The 21060-nt window shown below is 33.4% G+C and overlaps 1 pseudogene; it reads right to left on the bottom strand.

Annotated features, from left to right (window-relative positions):
• Nucleotides 1-2300: 2300 nt before the first annotated feature.
• On the bottom strand, nucleotides 2301-11109 carry LOC148788655 (uncharacterized; annotated as a pseudogene).
• Between the last annotated feature and the right edge of the window lie 9951 nt (nucleotides 11110-21060).

Raw genomic sequence — 21060 nt, 5'->3', positions numbered from 1 at the left:
ATAAAGAGTAGTGAGCATGATGTGCATGCTCTCCCATGTTTAGGTTTGGAGGGAGGAAGGTTGAGAAAGAAGTCATCTTGACTTGCATGCTCATCCATGTCTAGGTACAGAGGGAGGTAAGTAAGAGAGATTTCTTATTTCTCTAAATTCGAATAACCAAAAAATTTATACATGGTTTTCAGTCTCATCATATGAAACCTCCTTCAAAAGATTTTTTTTTTCAAGGTTGGAGAATAACTAGGAAACACCCAACATATTTAAAATATTCCTACAAAACAAGCAACCAGGGGGAACAGAAGAAAAGGATTGGACATTTTCTGAGTGATGTGTTTACATTAAAGAAAAGCTCAAATATGAAGAACTGCTCGTTGTGAAAGAGGCTATTTCGAAAAGCATTAATGAGTTATCCAAGTTAGACCAATATGGATTATGTTTGATACTTTAGGAAAAGATTTTCCCACAATCCACCAACACGATCAACATAAGAATGAAATATGACATGTGAAACATATATCTTGTAACTACAATATAGTGATTCTACCTAAGATGCAAATGCGTACACATAAATATTACTAATTAATATGAACACAATACTTATGATAATGTATTTGAAGGCTATGCTGGTATTCAAGGAAAGATGGAATATCCGGGCAGCCAAATAGCTTCCTTGTGTGAGGAGGCAGTGACTTTTGATACCAGAAAATGTCCCCATCCTCTAGCTGCAATAAAAGAAACCGTAAAGTTATAAAAATACAATCTTTGTCCTCACAAGATACTTGTCCTTGTCATTTTCATGTACCTAGTTAGATGTAAATGTAAGTCCCGTGTCAATGTACGCACACATGACTATGGGCTCAAACTTTTATCTCCTGAGAAGCTAAAAACACAAGATATCTTCACCATTTAAAATATATTTGGGCATTTTGTAAAAGATATCTTCAACATTTAAACTGTATATGTGCATTTTATGAAAGAAATCTTCACCATTTTAAATGAATATGTGCATTATATTCCATATGCATAGCAATTTTTAAGTCCTTGTAAAGAAATTGCAATGTAACATGAGTTATGTTCATCTCCATGACATTTGACAGATGCAATAATAGCACAATTTAATGAAAACAATTGCATGTGGTTTTCAATTTAAGTTTCAGCTAACAATAATCTATTAGGATTGCTACTATCTCTTCCATTGATATATTGGAACAAACCACGAAGAGTTCTATCTCCTCATTAGGAGCATAGCCTGCAAGTTGATTTAACTTCCTTAGAATATCTGATGACTTGTCATATCTGTAGCACCCCCTACTCGCTACATCTAATTATTACTATTTTATCTTTACTTTAACTACAACTCATTCTATAAGTAATTCCCTATCAACCCATAAAATAAATTCTAATTTTATCAATACAATATATATCACAAAAGATAATAGATACCATCAAAAGTTTATATTTACCCTCACTAGATGTTCTCATGTACATAACCTCAAGTTAAGTACACCACAGTTTAAAACTCAAACCCCGATAAAAGATTAGAATATTTAACAACCAAACCGCCAAAACTCTGACTTCAAACATCACGGCTGACCCACCTAATAAAGATGACGGCACCGCTCAAAGTCCAATGTGGCTAATCAGTTTGACTTATTCCATGAAAAGTACGTGGCAAAGAATGAGCTGCCTATTCAATAAGTATAGCTTATCAGTCTATATATATATACAGGCAATAATTTACGTACATTCAGTTACGTTGACAACAGTCATTCGTCATATAGCAATATCAGATATAGGCAGTAATACATACCCACAACTATAAATCAATTCAAGACATAATATTTGACGTTATCGTTTATTAACTACGGGCCCCCACTTACTCTAGTTGGAGTACATCAGTCAATGGTTTCGTCGGCCATCATCATATCATAGGATATTTCCCGCTGCCCCGGATTGTGTAGCAATATAGCACAGGACATCACAACAAACATGGTACCCCCACACCACCCCAGTGTGTAGCTACCAGCACAGGATATTCCCCGCTGCCCCGGAATACCCCGGTACCCTACGCGCCATGGTACCAAGCATAATTCAGATATTTCTCATTTCACATTATCAATCACATCAACATCAATCACATTTTCATAAACCATTGACTGCGCTTCCACTAGGTAAGCGTCATCTTTTATTTCAATTCACAATCATCATTCTATTTTTTATAATAATTACTTGATTAATAATAGCTCTCAATTTGATTCCATTCAACAATCAATTATACGATCATCACATAATCATATCCCGCATGTCTCTACATTACAATCACATAACACATTGTAACAATTTCACCAAGCATATGACAAACTTATAGTGCATCCCAATCAAGAATCAGTAGGAGACAACCAGCCGAGAAATGAAATAAACTACACCAAGCCATTAGCGCCGGCAGAAGGAAATTGATTCTTGACTAATCACTGCAATGGAACATCAGAGTCTGCTTGGTCCTGGTTGATATTGCGACAGTTTAGGACTGGCTTCTGCAGCATTGACGTTCTGTCGAAAGTTATCATTTGCCAACACGTCTGTTTGTAGTTCTCAAGCTGAAAAATAGAGAGGAACAATTATGAGTAATAGGGGAGTTAGAGTTGTTTGTTTGTAGTTTTCCTGAGGAAGGCAAGGGGGAGGGGGCCTGTGGCAGTTGGCTGCTTTTTTACCTGCACTTCTGGTATCTGTTTAAATCCAAACTTGTTTGTCCACATTTGCTTTGCATTGTCTGCTGCCAGGAGCACAAGCGTTTTGACATGGAAAAACGCCAGCAATTTCACAATGCAGTCGTAAAGTATTTGGAAGTATCCTTGCAAGATATTTAGTCTACTGATCACAACCTTTCTCATTTATGTAGGCACAGAGTTGTAACATTTATAGTATAAATTAGAACTTACCTTGCCCTGGTATCCAGTGCGCATTGCAGCTAAAGGGAGTTCCGCCATATCTTGTCCAGAAATCCGAATGATCCCGGCTGACACAACAATTGAGCTGCAAGATTGCCAAAACTCATAAATGAGAACATGGAATTACCAATGTACTGAGATGATTGGCCGTTCCGAATAGACATAAGGCGAAATGGTTCTTACTTCACCGTTAAAATTGCACAATACAATTCGACAAAGTCTTGGCCCCTTATATTGCTCCTGTCAGAGATAAAAGCAAGGCAAAGGGATATGAGGAGTGAGACAGGGAAGATTATGGGGACAAGACGTGATGGGCCAGGCAAAGGCAAGAAAATGACCCTATGCCTATTAAAAGGTAGAAGAAGTTACACGTACCCATAAACTATAGGCAGAATCAAGTCACACCCAGTTTCTGAATCGATAATTGGATCAAAACATTCCTGGAACACAAGTCAACGAACAATTGCAATCATACCGGCTTCTCTTATAGCTCGTGCATGTGTGTGTGCATAGTTCGTGCAGTTTACAGTACCACGTTGTTGATCATTGCAAATCCTTATACTTAGCAATAAATTCAAATAACCAAGGACATTAGGATCAAGTGACAGAAGCATTCTTACATGAAATATAGCTACCACTTGTGACAGCAGTGCTCTGTCTTCCTTTGAACTGTCCTTTCCTCTCAAAAGCCTCCATCTCACGTCAATACCAGCATCAGCAACCATATTATTCCCACTAGCTTCTTCTTTAGAATATCCAAAGAAGAATCTGGGAGCTCCTCTGCCCCGGCATTCAACAAATTCTGCAGTATTGAGTGGATCCACTCGCAGTCCGCAGAACAGAACCATTTTCCTTCAGGAAGTTCCTACAACTATTACGGTGCATACAGTTTCGAGACGATAGACGAAAAAAAAGAGGATTAAAATGAAAATTTATCCATGCTATATTGAAGTAGCTAATTCTTGTGCTGGATGTGTGCACCTCTAGATCATCCATCCCGCATTCTTTCAAACAGCCCACGTGATGCTCCTTTGCGCACTGGAAGGTATAAAATCGAATGAAGTATTGTAATCTATATTCATGGAACTTAGTTATATAGGAAAAGCAAAGATAAAAAGGAAGAACAATACCTGATCACACACTATGACGGTACGAAGACCAAAACCAGATGTACTAAAATCATGGCATCTGCAAACAAATAAGTGAGTGGATTAACAAGATGTCACTAACTACAATGCATCACCGTGCGGGTTCGATAAAGATATTTTTTTAAATTAAATTGTGATTGATAGTTTTATAAAATAAATTTTCAAATTGTCAATTTCAAAACCAAAATCAAGCGTGCGTTTCATGCGATTTGGCATTTTTAATACTTATAATAAAAATAAAAGGATTAAAAGCTATTTTAGTCTCCTAATTTCAGACAATTCTCATTTTAATTCCGTAACTTACTAGGGTTCCATTTTAGTCCTTTATAACTTAAAAAATCTCAATTTTGGTACATACTTGGTCAAAAATCTGCCTCAGTTACCAAAACAAGTCATATGGCCTTCACGTGACTTTTTAAATTGGGGGTTTCATTTTGATTGGCTTAAAAAGTCACATGGCCTAATGGATTAAAGGCAATTTTAGTCCCCTAACTTCAGGCAATTCTCATTTTAGTCCCCTATCTTACTAGGGTTCCATTTTAGTCCTCTATAACTTAAAAAAGCTCAATTTTGGTACACGTTTTTATTTTCACGTCATCACCACGTGAGCTTTTTAAGCCAATAAAATGAAACCCCCAATTTAAAAAGTCACGTGAAGGCCATGTGACTTTTTTCGGTGACTGGGGCAAATTTTCTGCCAAATGTGTACCGAAATTGAGCTTTTTTAAGTTATAGAGGACTAAAATGGAGTCCTAGTAAGTTACGGGACTAAAATTGTCTTTAATCCAAAATAAAACGTTGGGACTAACAAAAAATAAAAATGCATATAGTTAAAATTCTTTCATTGACAAAAAATAATAGATTATCGGAATAATTTAAGTCAAATACACAATGATTCTACAATAAATATGACTAAAGTCTTTAAGTAACAAAATTTAACAAGCTTTGGAACAATTAAAGTTAAATATTCAATAGTTCAAGATATAATACAACTAAAACATTTTTAAAAACATCATGAATACCAAGTTTCAACTACAATGACATATGATACACTAGATAATTATGTAGAAGAAATAAAAAACTCTATCAACTAAAAACAAAAAAAAAAAAAAAGATATACTTAATTGTTCATACAAATTCAAACATAATGATACTCATTTCAAATTAATATTATATGTCCAATGAGGTGCAAATAGAGAATAGGGGACTTCAAAAAGAGAAGAGAAAGAGGAGAAAGGGAAAAATTCTAATGAACTTGATTTGTTACTTTAAAATTTAAACACATTTTTTTGTATAGAGCCTATATATAAGTTTTACAAAAATAGATTGTGCAATGTTGACATTTGATAATGTATGAACTTTAGGCTTCTATTATTTGAATATGAAATTATTCCAAACAATTAATTAATGTTCTCAAATTATTTATATGTATAATTTAAAATTTTAATTATATATTTAACAGTACAGGTCAATTTTTGACAGTTTTTTTTTTTGAGTTCTAAGTAAAAAGCCAAACTATAAATACCGTGCGGTTTTATTATAAATTAAAATTATTATTTAAAAGATAAATCATAAAAAATAATTCAATTAGTTTTGATTCGTACTATTTAAAAAAAACAATAGAAGAAATTTGATCACCCTTAGTAGAATGTTACTTTCTAGATTTCCATATATGTAGACTACCTGCAGATTATGCACGCTATTACTTCAGCTTCTTCGAGGTCCTTGACCATGCTAGAGGAGCCAACTGTTAGCTGTGCTATTGGATCACCACCCGGCGTTCTACCAGCTGCAACAGCATTGACATTCTGCTCAACATATTTTTCCCTCCGGAACATCTTCTCACAATATGTGCAATATCATTTATCACAACGAACACTAGACACAGATGCACGTTATGCACGGTAAGATGGACATTCAAGAAAAACGTGGTACAAGTGCGTGCAAGAATTGGTACATATCTAATATGCACAAAGCATTATTGGAGAAAATTCCAGAATATGTGAGCATGCCATCATGCTTACTATGCCAAATGTATTTTCCTTCTCGTTGCCTTTTCATTTCCCCTTTCCTATTCTTCGCTAAATCCATTGTGATAATATATATAACCAAAATTTGCAGAGTGCGCTATCATAGTGGTTCAATTATATAGGAAGATGAGTCGGCAGCACAGTATGTGCACATCTACATTTAGCTTACTTATAAATGTAAAAACTACCTTTGTGGAAGGCCCTCGGGCATGCATCACAAAACACAAGCTTCCTACCACCTGCACAGACGATGCATCGGCCATCACTTTCTTTGATGGAATGCTTGCCCCCTTTTAGCACAGAGACGGTGAATTCATGGAGGGACACCCCATTAGATGTATAGATATACATATTGCTGTTAGAAGAGCAGAAAACCATAATCTTCAGATTGAAACAAAAAATAATGTTCATTAATGTTCAAATTAAAACAAAGAAAAAGCAACTGACGTTTTACGGCGGGAGGCCCAACCAGCATGAGCTTCAAATAGAGATGGACTAACCTGCACGGTGTAGGGGAAAAAAGAAAAAATCAAGAAACCAGCAACAATGATTAAATATTTTGAATGAACAATTGAAACTCTTACCAAAAGATCGTAGCACTGGGAAAATATCCTAATCCGAGTTTAACGCCTGCGCAAAATTTCTACAGACAAGCAGGAAGAAGTTTACAAGGCTGAAATAGCAAAACAAAGTACAAATCACTGTATTTATCTGGACTACCTCGCCATGAGCATAATAAGCGAGTTTAGCTCCATCTGGTAATCCACCATCGTCAAAGACCAGCTTGTGCATGCCCTAATCTCTGTGCAGAAAAATGCAGGAGACCGTCAGGCAAAGTAGAACAATAAATAGCACGCACATAATACTTTAGAATTGAGAGAAAATGGAAGTAAGACGCCAACTTTCTAGTGATCTTTAATGAACTTTTTAACTGCACAGAGCCGGATGGAGTTCCCCTCTTGAAGAATGAAGACCTTTTTGACAACCTATAACACCATGATATAAAAGTTAAAAGAAAAATCAATGATACACATTTGCACCTACTTCTTCAACGTCTTCCTCGTTGTCTTGTTCCTCATTGAGCCATGCAAGGAGGAACTATCATTTGAATTTACGTGCGAAAAGGATTTGAGTACCTTGCTAAAGCATCTCCGTGCAACTTTGGTGCAGAAGATCGCCGCGATTGCCTTAACCTAGCAAACAGAAACATATGAGAAAAGGAAGGATTATTATAAAGATAAGATATTCACTTGTTTCATTGCATATAAAGGCCAAAATATCTGACTTCAGAAAGTCGAGAAAAATGCGCATAACCTACTTCCTTGTTATATTCTGTTGAACTTTCTTTCTTGTCGAAAGCCTCGATGAGGATGTTCCCAGAGATTTTGCATTAGACTTCAATCCGAATGCCTGAAAGGAGGAAACACAATATGAGTGAGTAAAAGAGGGAGAAAGATGCACACTTTCTTATTTTTTCCTTCCTCGATGACCTTCTTCTGGAGAGGCATTAATCTCTTCACCATTTTTACACATACTTGAGCCTAAATGTGGCTCCAAACGGCTCAAACAGCAAAACAAGAACAAATTTACAAGATCAAAGGATACAAATGTTTGAAAATTGATATTTCTGATATATAAACAACTTAATTTGATTAAACTCAATAGGTGCTCCATATTTACAGCAGGAAGTCATACAGGAATACTCAAATAGCTCACCATGAACAAATATGTTGAGAGTTAAGTTGTTGAATTTTGATTTTGAACAATAAAGGCAACATAATACAAACTTATAAGAAGTTCCTTCCAAAGTCTAAAAAGACTGTTTATAATTAGTATCATATAACCATTTACTAAGATGTTTGCACGTACACGTTTCCAGCGTGCAACTAGTAAGTTTTCAGTTATATAAGATGTTCAATGCACTTTATAAAAAGTTAAGAGCTGATCACAAGCAAATCACTGTCCAACAAACAAGACTAGTGCAAGACAAGAAAAAATATGTCACATGTACAGATATATACCTAGATTTCGCACCTGCTGCAATCTTGCAAGAACCAAAAAGCACTTTCACCTTGGGAACAAATGGTGCAAGAAATGACCCTAGAAACCAAAGAACAAAAGCTGTCTTTTCAAATGCAGCAAACGTTCAAGAAATTCAATTGTAATAAACCAAGCTGCTCACCGTTGCACTTCTGACAGATGACTGACTCCTTTACCGGTGCAGGGCCTGCGTAGCTTTGCACGGCTTCTTCTAATGTCATATCGCAACAAACCCTGACTTCTTTGACCACATGAAGCAGGCTTTTCCCTTTCTTGAAACGGATATGCCGGGTTGCGCATCTATACTTGTTGCACGCATGGATCTCAAATTGCCAAGGTGAAACTACCTACATAAATTAGAGACAACATTCACTGGATCAATAATAGGAACATGAAATTGCAGGATGATTAAATAGTTTTATGAGTCAACTAAACAAGAAATTCTACAATATCGACTACTTACTATAGCTCCCTTGCATAAACGGCAAGCGCACAGAATACCAGAATCATGTATAGTTCCACGTAGTTCGAATCCCTTCAAGGAAGAAACATTCAGTCAATACTGTTAAACAAAAATTTCATACACATATGAATGCATGATTTCATAGTTGTATCATATACTACGTGCAGATAAAATTATCATTAGATCTAATTATAATTACGTCAATTTTTATTTAATTTTGCCAAAGGAAAAGGTTATTAAAGTTAATTTTATTTAATCAATACTTTTAAAGTGAAACGTTAAGTACACATTTACATGTACTCCTTATATACTAAAGGATTAATTTAACAAATATTATTGGAGTTATTTGTTAGTATTAATTAATTGAATATTATATAAACAAAAGATAAAGTTTCTTGTAATTTGTATATAAAATTAATCTGAAAATATTGTTAGATTGTCATATGGAAAATGTTATGAGCCCAATGATAAAGTTATAGTTATACATGCATGTGAAATAGTTTGTGTATTTTAAAAATAAGTGAAAAACACAACACGTATATAAATAACATTAAAATACTTAATTATACGAATTTGTATATGATCCCTTTAAAAACTTTTCAGCCGTTTCCCCACTTTATTGGGCAAAAACCACAATTAGGGGTATTCATCTAGGGTGTGCAGAATTCAGACACATCGAATAAAAATTGAAATATCGATTTGTATTGAAAATCAACATTAAAATTTTGGTCTAGTATTCAGTACAAGTTTTTTTTCTTTTTTCTTTTTTAAATTTGGTATTTGTTCTAAAGTAAATATATGAGATATATTTGTTCTAATTAAGAAATATTTAAAATTTAATATAAAGTGCAAAATATTCAACAATCTTAATTTGTGCATCATATGTGTATATAGTATAAAGGTATTTTTGTCCAAAAATTTAGTCCAAGAGGTGAATATTGCACTTATTACTTTAAGAGGGTAAATAATATATTTGATATAGTTGAAGGGCCCGGGGTATAGTCTATTTAACTATAAATATATACATAAACCAGATATACTTTAGAAAACTAATATATATAAATATAAATATATATATATATAAGTACACTAAAAATAAATACGCATTATATATAATATATGCTAAAAGTTATATTTTTTTTATAAAAAAAGCCTAGAGTTTTTGGTAATTTGTTACCGAGCCAAACTGAATTTTTTGGATGGTTTACCGAACCAATTTTTGTTTGATTTACTAATTCGATTCACTTTTCATAATTATTAAATTTTTTTCGATATTTCAGTTTGATATTTTTGTGAACTGAGTTTTTCTAGAAAAAGATAATAAATGTGAAATATTAAATATTAAAAGTTGTAGTTACAATTCTTATTTATATAAATATGTACATGATTAAATGTAAAAATATATATAAAAAAAACTTAATATTTTAGTATGCGGTGCCATTCCACAAACCAATATAAACTAAATACCAAACCAAATCTTTTTTATCCAATTTCAATATAGACCGAGTTTTCAATTTGGATTTGATTGAATTCAGGCTGATTCACAGAGAAAAAACATGCACACAGTAGTCTTATCAAGCACTGCACAGTTCATGCACATTCAACCCAACAGTAATGATAAAATAAATAACGGCAGCAATTATTGAAAAAGAGTAATATGTTATAATTAATGCCGATGGTGATTGTTGACCGTTACCCTATCGCCACCGTCGTAGAAAACTGAGTATCCTTCCAGCAATCCTGTCTGTAAAAGCTCGTCAGCAGTTGTTAGGCGCCCTGGAACAAGGATTTCCTTGGACATCTCCATCTCCATCTTCCCCTTTGTCCCACCACCCGACGCATCCAATTTTTCACTTTTCAGTCCTCCCGACCGCGTATGCTCCAGAGGCCCATCGATATTTGCCACTCCATCCTCCTTCATTTCAAGTTCCATCATCTTGCCCTCTCCACCAGCCACATTACCACCATGAACTGCAACTTCATCGTTCGATCTCACAGCCTCCGGAGGTTCAGTTATACTTACACCCTCGCTTCTTCTTCTCTTGAACCTCTTGTTCCTCGTATAAACCACAAAGCCATTCGCCTCACTCACTCTAACTCTGTGCAGATTGTCGTGCACCCTATCCGCACTGTCAATTCGCACGGGCCTGCCTCATTGGCTCGCAACTCGGGTTCGGCCCCACCCGCAGGGTTGATTTCAAGGCCATTTGGATTCACCGCCTTTTGCGTCCTCATTAGTTCTTTGAACTCACTGAGCAGAAAACGAAAGAGAGAAATTCAGGTTAGGGATCCACGTCAACCACAGAATTCAGTTACATACAGAAAAAAAAAAAATTTTTGATCTGGATTTTGTTTGGGGGGGGGGGGGAGAGGAAAATACAGAGTGAGAAGTAAAACCTGGAGAGCCAGAGATAAGAAGAAAATTTGCGCGGAGAAAATGGTTTTTTTCGAAGAGTGAATTTGGATACTGTATTCTACTGCATTATATAGGCAGGCGCCTATACGACCCTGAATACTCTCTTGTACTATATCTTACTACTTTTACTCAAATCGTGTTGAATAGCATATATAGTTATACTAATTGACATCATATTTTCTCATGATTGCCCAAAATTTTAAGCCCTCAAAAGATTCTATACAATTGTTATTTTCCTTGTCAAAGGAAGTTAACAGAAATAATTTATGTATCTAGCACAAGATTTCATATTTATGTATCTTCTTTGTGATAAATTGATTAATTTATGGAAAAGAAGATGAATTTCAAACAAAAGTTCCATAATAATTCATGTTTTTTGAACTCCACATTAAATAAATATATAACTAGTTTGCATGTCATGAGTTTAATGCGCACGGATTGCAAAGGAAAAAAGGTGTAATGCATAACACTGTAATAATTAGGTCAAAATTAATATAGTTTATAATAAATCTGCAACATGACATTAGAAATAAAGATTTTTGTAATATTAAATTATATACTTACCATGTATCATTAGCGTCACGACAAACTACAGATTATAATGTCAAATTAGGTAAAACTGACAGAAAAATATATAAGTATAATTTCTTTGAGCAATTCTTTGAACTCCACATTAAATAAATATATAGATAGTTTGCGTGTCATGAGTTTAATGCGCACGGATTGCAAAGAAAAAAAGGTGTAACGCATAACACTGTAATAATTAGGTCAAAAATTATATAATTTATAATAAATCTGCAACATGACATTAGAAATCAAGATTAATTCGATATTAAATTATATACTTACCATGTATTATTAGCGTTACGACAAACTACAGACCATAATGTCAAATTAGGTAAGATTGACAGACAAATATATAAATATTTAAATAATTTCTTTGCGCAATTTTTTGAACTCCACATTAAATAAATATATAAATAGTTCGCGTGTCATGAGTTTAATCGCACGGATTGCAAAGGAAAAAGGGTGTAACGCATAACACTGTAATAATTAGGTAAAAAATGACACTATAATAATTAGGTCAAAATTAATATAATTTATAATAAATCTGCAACATGACATTAGAAATCAAGATTTTTGCGATATTAAATTATATACTTACCATGTATTATTAGCGTCACGATAAACTACAGACCATATTATCAAATTGGGTAAGACTGACAGAAAAATAAATAAATATTTAAATAATTTCTTTGCGTAACAAGACAATCAGGAATGTGGATTCTCGAAATTGTTCGACAACAAAATTCAATATTATTTAACTTTCCACCTATTGATAAGATTGTTGAAAAGTAGTTTCATGATGTAAATTTTGAAAATTTCCAACTAATTATTATATATATTTTTGGCTTGTCGTATATTATTCCTTGAAAGTATATATGTTGGTACAGATAAGAACAAAAAATATTGAAATTTGTATCCCACAACTTACTTTTTTTGCGTTTTTTATTTTATTATTTTAATACTCACCATATTTACTCTATAAGTCATAAAACTTAGCAACTTTAGTTATAATAAAAAAATTTGTTAAACATTTAACAAAGCACGTGCTCTGTCTATTAAATCAATGGTCAATTATTTAATGGAGCACTTGATTTGCACGTGCTCCATCTGTTAAATATTTAAGTGGAGTTTGTAGTTTGGACTAATTAATTAATTACAAGTTTTTGTATTATGGCTCACTGGAAAATTGTGTATCTCATTTTTGCCAATGTTTAATTTGAAATTGTGTTGAATTACATACGGTACAATATTCGTTATTACTAATTGACATCATCTTTCTCATGATCTCCAAAATTTTTAAGCCTTTAAAATACTCTATTCACACACAATTGTTATTTTCCTTTTCAAAGAAAGTTAGAACAAATAATTTATATATCCAACACAAGATTTTAAAATTTATGAAAAGAAGATGAATTTCAAACAAAAGTTACATAAATAATTCAAGTTTTTTGAATTCTACATTAAAGAAATATATAAAACAGTTCAAGTATGGTGAGTTGTAATTAACGCACATTGATTTCAAAGGAAAAAAAAAAGTTGTAATGCATAGCACTGTAATAATTAGGTCAAAGTTAATGCAATTTCTTATAAAATCCGCAACACGACATCTGAAAACAAGATTTTATAATATTAAATTATTATACTTACCATGTATTATTAGCGTCACAGCAAACTACATACCATAAAACCAAATTAGGTAAGACTGCATAATATATATGTATATATATCTAAATATTTTTTTACGCAACACGACAATCAGGATGCTAAATTCTCTAAATTGTTCAACAACAATATTCAATATTCTTAACTTTCCACCTATTGACAATACTGACGGAAAGCAGTTTTATGACATGTATTTTGTAAATATCCAACTAATCATTTATATATATTTTTGTCTTGTTGTATATTATTATTTGAAAGTATATATATGGTTGGATAAGAACATAAAACATTTCCCTTTCAAAAAGAACATAGAACATTGCAATTTACGTTTCATAACTTAGTTTCTTTGTAATTTTGGTTCGATTATTTTAGCATTCACTATATTTAATCTGTAAGTAACAAAAACTAGCAATTTCAATGATAATAAAAAAAATTGTTAAATATTTAACAAAGTCAAATGCAAATCACATACTCTTCGGTTAAATCAATGGTCAAGTACTTAATAGAGTACTCAATTTGCACATGCTCCCTCCTTTAAATATTTAAGGGGGTTTGTAGTTTGGACTAATTAATTACAAATTTTTATGATTACGGACCACTCAGAATTGTGCATCTCCTTTTTGGCAATGGTTAATTTATGGAAAAGAAGATGAATTTAAAACAAAAGTTGCACAATTATGAATGCTTTATTGTTTAATTTTCTGAATTAAATAGGTATAAAATATTTCAGGCAATTAGATGAGTTATAATTTGTGCGACTGTCATAATCAGGTCAAAATTAATGCAATTTATATATTTAAATTATTATACTTGTATATATTTTAGCAACACGACAAACTATATGGTTAAATTAGGTTTGGCTATCAGAAGAAAAATATTACTTTTGAATAATTTTTTTAAGCAGCACAACAATTTGAAAGGTGGATTATTCTCATTATTTTTTTATTGCATCATTCAGTACATACTATTTAACTTTCAGCCTATTCATACTATCGATTTTGTAAATGTTCAATTAATTCTTATACTTATTTTTAGTTTACCATATATTATTGCTTGAAAGTATATATATGATATATATGGATAAGAGCGTAATAAGTAGGATGGGTATAGGGTTTTTAAAGTGAGGATTTATGTACACTATGGATAGAAATGATACTAAATTCAATTTGTGATAAGTTAATTCTTGAATTAGTAACTTGACTAAATGAGGTTTTTGTAAAATAATGAATTTCAAACAAAAGTTCCACAAAATTAAAAGAAATCATTTATATACCTAGCACAAGATTTCAAAATTTATGTATACAAAGGAAGTTCAAAGAAACAATTCATATATCTAGCACAAGATTTTCAAAATTTATGCATCTTCTCAGTGATAGTTGATTAATTTAAGGAAAAGATGATGAATCTCAAACAAAAGTTCCATAGTAATTCTTGTTTTTTGAATTCCACATTCAATAAATATATAAACAGTTTGATGTCGTGAGTTTAATGTGCATGGATTGCAAAGAAAAAAAAGTTGAAACGCATAACAGTGTAATAATTAGGTCAAAATTAATGTATTTTATAATAAATTCGCAACACGACATTAGAAAGCAAGATTTTTGAGATATTAAATTATTATACTTACCATGTATTATTAGCGTCACAACAAACTACAGACTATAAGGCAAGATTTGACAGAATATATATATATATATATACATATTTTTTTACGCAACACGACAATTAAGAAGGTGGATTCTCTAAATTATTCGATAACACAATCAATATCATGTAAAGTAGTTTGATGACATGAATTTTGAAAATTCCCAACTAATTATTATAAATATTTCTGGCTTGTCGTTAATTATTCCTTGAAAGTATATATATATGGTGTGGATAAGAACATAAAACATTGAAATTTATGTCCCACAACTTTTCTTTTTTGCGTTTTTTATTCCATTATTTTAACACTCATCGTATTTGATAGGATCGCATTTTGTGCTTATTTTATGTCACATTTTGGCCCATTTTGTGATCAAATGTTCCTAATTAAATATTATTTTGCTGCATTAGGATAAATAAAATGAAAAATGAAGAAAAACACCAAATTGGAAATTCAAACAAGACTCAAACTCAATTTTTGGCAAGAGTTTGGAGCTGCTTGGACTACCTTTGATGAAGGAAGAGTTTAACTAGGATTATAATTTTATCTCTATAAGTCTTTTGATTCAACTAGGAATCTACTTCTAATCCTATTAGAACTAGGTATTTAGCTATTACAAATAGGTGATGTAATTCACTTTAAGAGACAACTTTTGAACTCTTCTATTTTTACAATATTTTCTTACTTTGCTTTTCATGCGTTCTTCCATTAGCATGTCTAACTAGTTTTCTCATTCCGGTTGAAGACTTAATGAATGTTTAATTCCAACAAGTGAGATCTAATTTATGCTTTCTACTTTTATTCATATTGATATTTATGTTGTTCTCAGTGATCTTATTACAAATAATCTAATTTATTGTTAAGAATATTTGCCTAGCCGATTGAACTTGCAAATCCGTAATTATTTGTTTAGTTCAATAGCTAGTGGTAACATAGCACAATTGATTATGTAGAAATTTTCGATTATGTTGTGTGGAATGCACAATCTAACTTAAATTAATTATCATAGGAATTTATTGGTTAGAATTGGACCTTTCTAATTCTTAATGCTGTTGGTAAATTAAATCTTGAGAACGTTCGCCAAGGTTGTTTACTGATTAAGGATTTAGTCAACGGACGTTCCTTGACTATCCACAAGGTAAGGAAGGTGAGGTCGTTAGGTCGTACCAATAGCCATAACCAATTTATCAATTATGAATAATTGTTATCTTTGCATCTATGATCAACCGTGGAATTAAGCATGATCATGTCTTTAACTGGAATACTCTTCTTATATTTACCTCTTCTAATTTTATTAGCTTTTTCGTTTAATATAGTTTTTATTTTTATTCTTCTTTACAATAATAAACCCCTCAATTATTTTTACTTTTAGCTATTTTTTTAAGAAATTAATTTAAAATCGATCCCTGTGTATTCGACCCTACTCACACATCTACAAAAGTGTTCGTAGTAATTATTTTAGGTGGAATCGACACCCATCAAATTTTGGCGCCGCTGCCGGGGATTGGTATCATTAAATTAATTTCTTTTTCTTGTTACTTGATTTTATGTCACGTTCTTCTCGTACAGGTGAACTTGAGTTTGACCCAGAGATCGAGAATACCGCTCGTAGACTCCAAAAAGAAACCAAGCAACACAAGGAAGAGGTTTCCACTTCTTCCAAACCAGTAGTAGATTCTAAGTTGGACGTGCCCAAGTCTAGAAATTCTAAAGACGAAGTCATGGCTCAAAATCCAGAACGAACGATCAAAGAGATGACTTCCCTTGATTTAAATCAACAAACACTTTGCATTGAATATCCTAATTTAGATGTTGATTTTGAACTTAAATCAGGTCTCATCCACTTACTTCCCACTTTTCGTGGCCTTGCAGGTGAAGACCCGCACAAGCACCTTAAAGAATTTCATGTGGTGTGTTCCGACATGAGACCTCAAGGAGTCACCGAAGAACAAGTCAAGCTAAGAGCCTTTCCATTCTCATTGGGTGATAAAGTAAAAGATTGGCTCTACTCCTTGCCTTCGGGATCTATTATTACTTGGCACGAGCTCAAGAAACAATTTCTTGAGAACTACTTCCCCGCTTCAAGTACTACAAACTTCCGGAAAGAAATAAGTGGAATACGCCAATTCTCTGGTGAAAGTTTCTATGAGTATTGGGGGAGATTCAAGCAATTGGTAGAGAGTTGCCCTCATCACCAAATTCCCGATCATCTTCTAATTCAATATTTTTATGAAGGGTTATCTGAGGCAAATAGAAGCTTGCTGGATGAGGCTAGTGGAGGTGCTTTATATGACAAAACTCCTACCGAGGCATGCAAACTAATCACAACCATGGCTTCTAATAACCAACAATTCAGTAGAAGAAACGACAATTCCCCTCGAAGGGTAAACGAGGTAAGTACTTCTATTGATGAACGTTTAGATAAACTTACTTCTCTTGTTGAAAAGTTTATAGGGGAAAGCATTCAACAAGTCAAGACTTGTGGGATATGTACATCCTCAGGACATTGCACCGACGCTTGTCCTACATTTCACGAAGAATCAACCGAACATACTGACGCCGTCGGTGGATTTTTTGGGCAATAACAAAGGAGACATGACCCATTTTCCAATACCTATAACCCTGGATGGAGAGATCACCCAAATTTGAGGTATGACAACTAACCTCAAAACTTTCAAAGGGTTCCACACCAACAACCACCACCACCACCTCAAACCAATCCCAATAATGGTAATGCCCTTGGAGGATATCGTGAAAACACTCGCCTTGAACACCCAACAATTCCAACAAGAAACCTGCCTGAGCATACAAAATTTGGAATCCCAAGTGAGCCAACTGGCTTCCTCCGTTAGTCGTTTGGAGTCTCAAGGAAGTTTCCCTCCCAAACTATTATTAATCCTAAACAAAACGTTATTGCTATTACCTTGTGCAGTGAAAAAGAGTTACAACTCGAAAATAGCATTAGGCGTGGGCACACACAGCAGGACAAAACAGAGGATGCACTCAAAATTCTTCAAATGGTTAAGAACTTATTTTTGCAAATGGTGATTTGATTTGAAAATTTTGATAGGATCGCATTGTGTGCTTATTTTATGTAATATTTTGGCCTATTTTGGAACCAAATGCTCCTAATTAAATATTATTTTGCTGCATTAGGATAAATGAAATGAAAAATGAAGAAAAGCACCAAATTGAAAATTCAAACAAGACTCAAACTCAATTTTTGACAAGAGTTTGGAGTTGCTTGGACTACCTTTGATGAAGAAAGAGTTTAACTAGGATTATAATTTTATCTCTATAAGTTTTTTAGTTCTACTAGGAATCTACTTCTAATCATATTAGAACTAGGTATCTAGCTATTATAAATAGGTGATGTAATTCACTTTAAGAGACAACTCTTGAACTGTTCTATTTTTATAATATTTTCTTACTTTGCTTTTCATGCGTTCTTCCATTAGCATGTCTAGCTAGTTTTTTCATTCCGATTGAAGACTTGATGAATGTTTAATTTCAACAAGTTGTGAGATCTAATTTATGTTTTCTACTTTTATTCATATTGATATTTGTGTTGTTCTCTGTTGTCTTATTACAAATAACCTGATTCATTGTCAACAATATTTGCCTAGCCAATTGAACTTGCAAATCCATAATTATTTGTTTAGTTCAATAACTTGTGGTAACATAGCATAATTGATTATGTAGAAATTTTCAATTATGTTGTATGGAATGCACAATCTAGGTTAAATTAATCATCGTAGGAATTTATTGGTTAGAATTGGGCCTTTTTAGTTCTTAATGTTGTTGGTAAATTAAATCTTGAGGACGTTACCTAGGTTGTTTACTGATTAGGAATTTAGTCAACAGACGTTCGTTGACTATCCACAAGGTAAGGAAATGTGAGGTCGTTAGGTTGTACCAATGGCCATAACCAATTTATCAATTATGAATAATTGTTATCTTTGCATCTATGACCAACCGTGGAATTAAGCATTATCATGTCTTTAACTGGAATACTCTTCTTATATTTACGTCTTCTAATTTTATTAGTTTTTTAGTTTAATATAGTTTTTATTTTTATTCTTCTTTACAATCATAAACACCTCAATTATTTTTATTTTTATTTATTTTTTTAGAAGGAATTAATTTAAAATCGGTTCCTGTGGATTCGACCTTACTCACACATCTACAAAAGTGTTCATAGTAATTATTTTAGGTGGAATTGACACCCATCAAATTTTGGCGCTGTTGCTGGGGATTGGTATCTTTAAATTAATTTTTTTTTCTTGTTACTTGATTTTATGTCACGTTCTTCTGGTACAGGTGAACTTGAATTCGACCCAGAGATCGATAAGACCGCTCGTAGACTCTGAAAAGAAACCAAGCAACACAAGGACGAGGTTTTCACTTCTTCCAAACCAGTAGCAGATTCTAAGTTGGACGTGCCCAAGTCTAGAAATTCTAAAGACGAAGTAATGGCTCAAAATCCGGAACGAACGATCAAAGAGATGACTTTCCTTGACATAAATCAACAAACACTTTGCATTGAATATCCTAATTTAGATGTTGATTTTGAACTTAAATCGAATCTCATCCACTTACTACCCACTTTTCGTGGCCTTGCAGGTGAAGACCCGCACAAGCATCTTAAAGAATTTCATGTGGTGTGTTCCGGCATGAGACCTCAAGGAGTCACCGAAGAACAAGTCAAGCTAAGAGCCATTCCATTCTTATTGGGCGATAAAGCAAAAGATTGGTTCTACTCCTTGCCTTCGGGATCTATTGTTAGTTGGCACGAGCTCAAAAAATTAATTTTTGGAGAACTACTTCCCCGCTTCAAGGACTACAAACATCCAGAAAGAAATAAGTGGAATACGCCAATTCTCTGGTGAAAGTTTCTATGAGTATTGGGGGAGACTCAAGCAATTGGTAGAGAGTTGCCCTCATCACCAAATTCCCGATCATCGTCTAATTCAATATTTTTATAAAAGGTTATATGAGGCAAATAGAAGCTTGCTGGATGCGGCTAGTGGAGGTGCTTTATATGACAAAACTCCTACCGAGGCATGCAAACTAATCACAACCATGGCTTCTAATAACCAACAATTCAGTAGAAGAAACGACAATTCCCCACGAAGGGTAAACGAGGTAAGTACTTCTATTGATGAACGTTTAGATAAACTTACTTCTCTTGTTGAAAAGTTTATAGGGGAAAGCATTCAACAAGTCAAGACTTGTGGGATATGTACATCCTCAGGACATTGTACCAACGCTTGTCCTACATTTCACGAAGAATCAACCGAACATACTGACGCCGTCGGTGGATTTTTTGGGCAATAACAAAGGAGACATGACCCATTTTCCAATACCTATAACCCTGAATGGAGAGATCACCCAAATTTGAGGTATGACAACTAACCTCAAAACTTTCAAAGGGTTCCACACCAACAACCACCACCACCACCTCAAACCAATCCCAATAATGGTAATGCCCTTGGAGGATATCGTGAAAACACTCGCCTTGAACACCCAACAATTCCAACAAGAAACCTGCCTGAGCATACAAAATTTGGAATCCCAAGTGAGCCAACTGGCTTCCTCCGTTAGTCGTTTGGAGTCTCAAGGAAGTTTCCCTCCCAAACTATTATTAATCCTAAACAAAACGTTATTGCTATTACCTTGTGCAGTGAAAAAGAGTTACAACTCGAAAATAGCACTAGGCGTGGGCACACACAGCAGGACAAAACAGAGGATGCACTCGAAATTCTTCAAATGGTTAAGAACTTATTTTTGCAAATGGTGATTTGATTTGAAAATTTTGATAGGATCGCATTGTGTGCTTATTTTATGTAATATTTTGGCCTATTTTGGAACCAAATGCTCCTAATTAAATATTATTTTGCTGCATTAGGATAAATGAAATGAAAAATGAAGAAAAGCACCAAATTGGAAATTCAAACAAGACTCAAACTCAATTTTTGACAAGAGTTTGGAGCTGCTTGGACTACCTTTGATGAAGAAAGAGTTTAACTAGGATTATAATTTTATCTCTATAAGTTTTTTAGTTCTACTAGGAATCTACTTCTAATCATATTAGAACTAGGTATCTAGCTATTATAAATAGGTGATGTAATTCACTTTAAGAGA

The sequence above is a fragment of the Sesamum indicum genome, linkage group LG3 (genome assembly GCF_026168435.1).
Source record: "Sesamum indicum cultivar Baizhima isolate 11 linkage group LG3, ASM2616843v1, whole genome shotgun sequence".
Classification (NCBI taxonomy): Eukaryota; Viridiplantae; Streptophyta; class Magnoliopsida; order Lamiales; family Pedaliaceae; genus Sesamum; species Sesamum indicum.
This window is presented reverse-complemented; position numbering and strand designations above follow the sequence as displayed.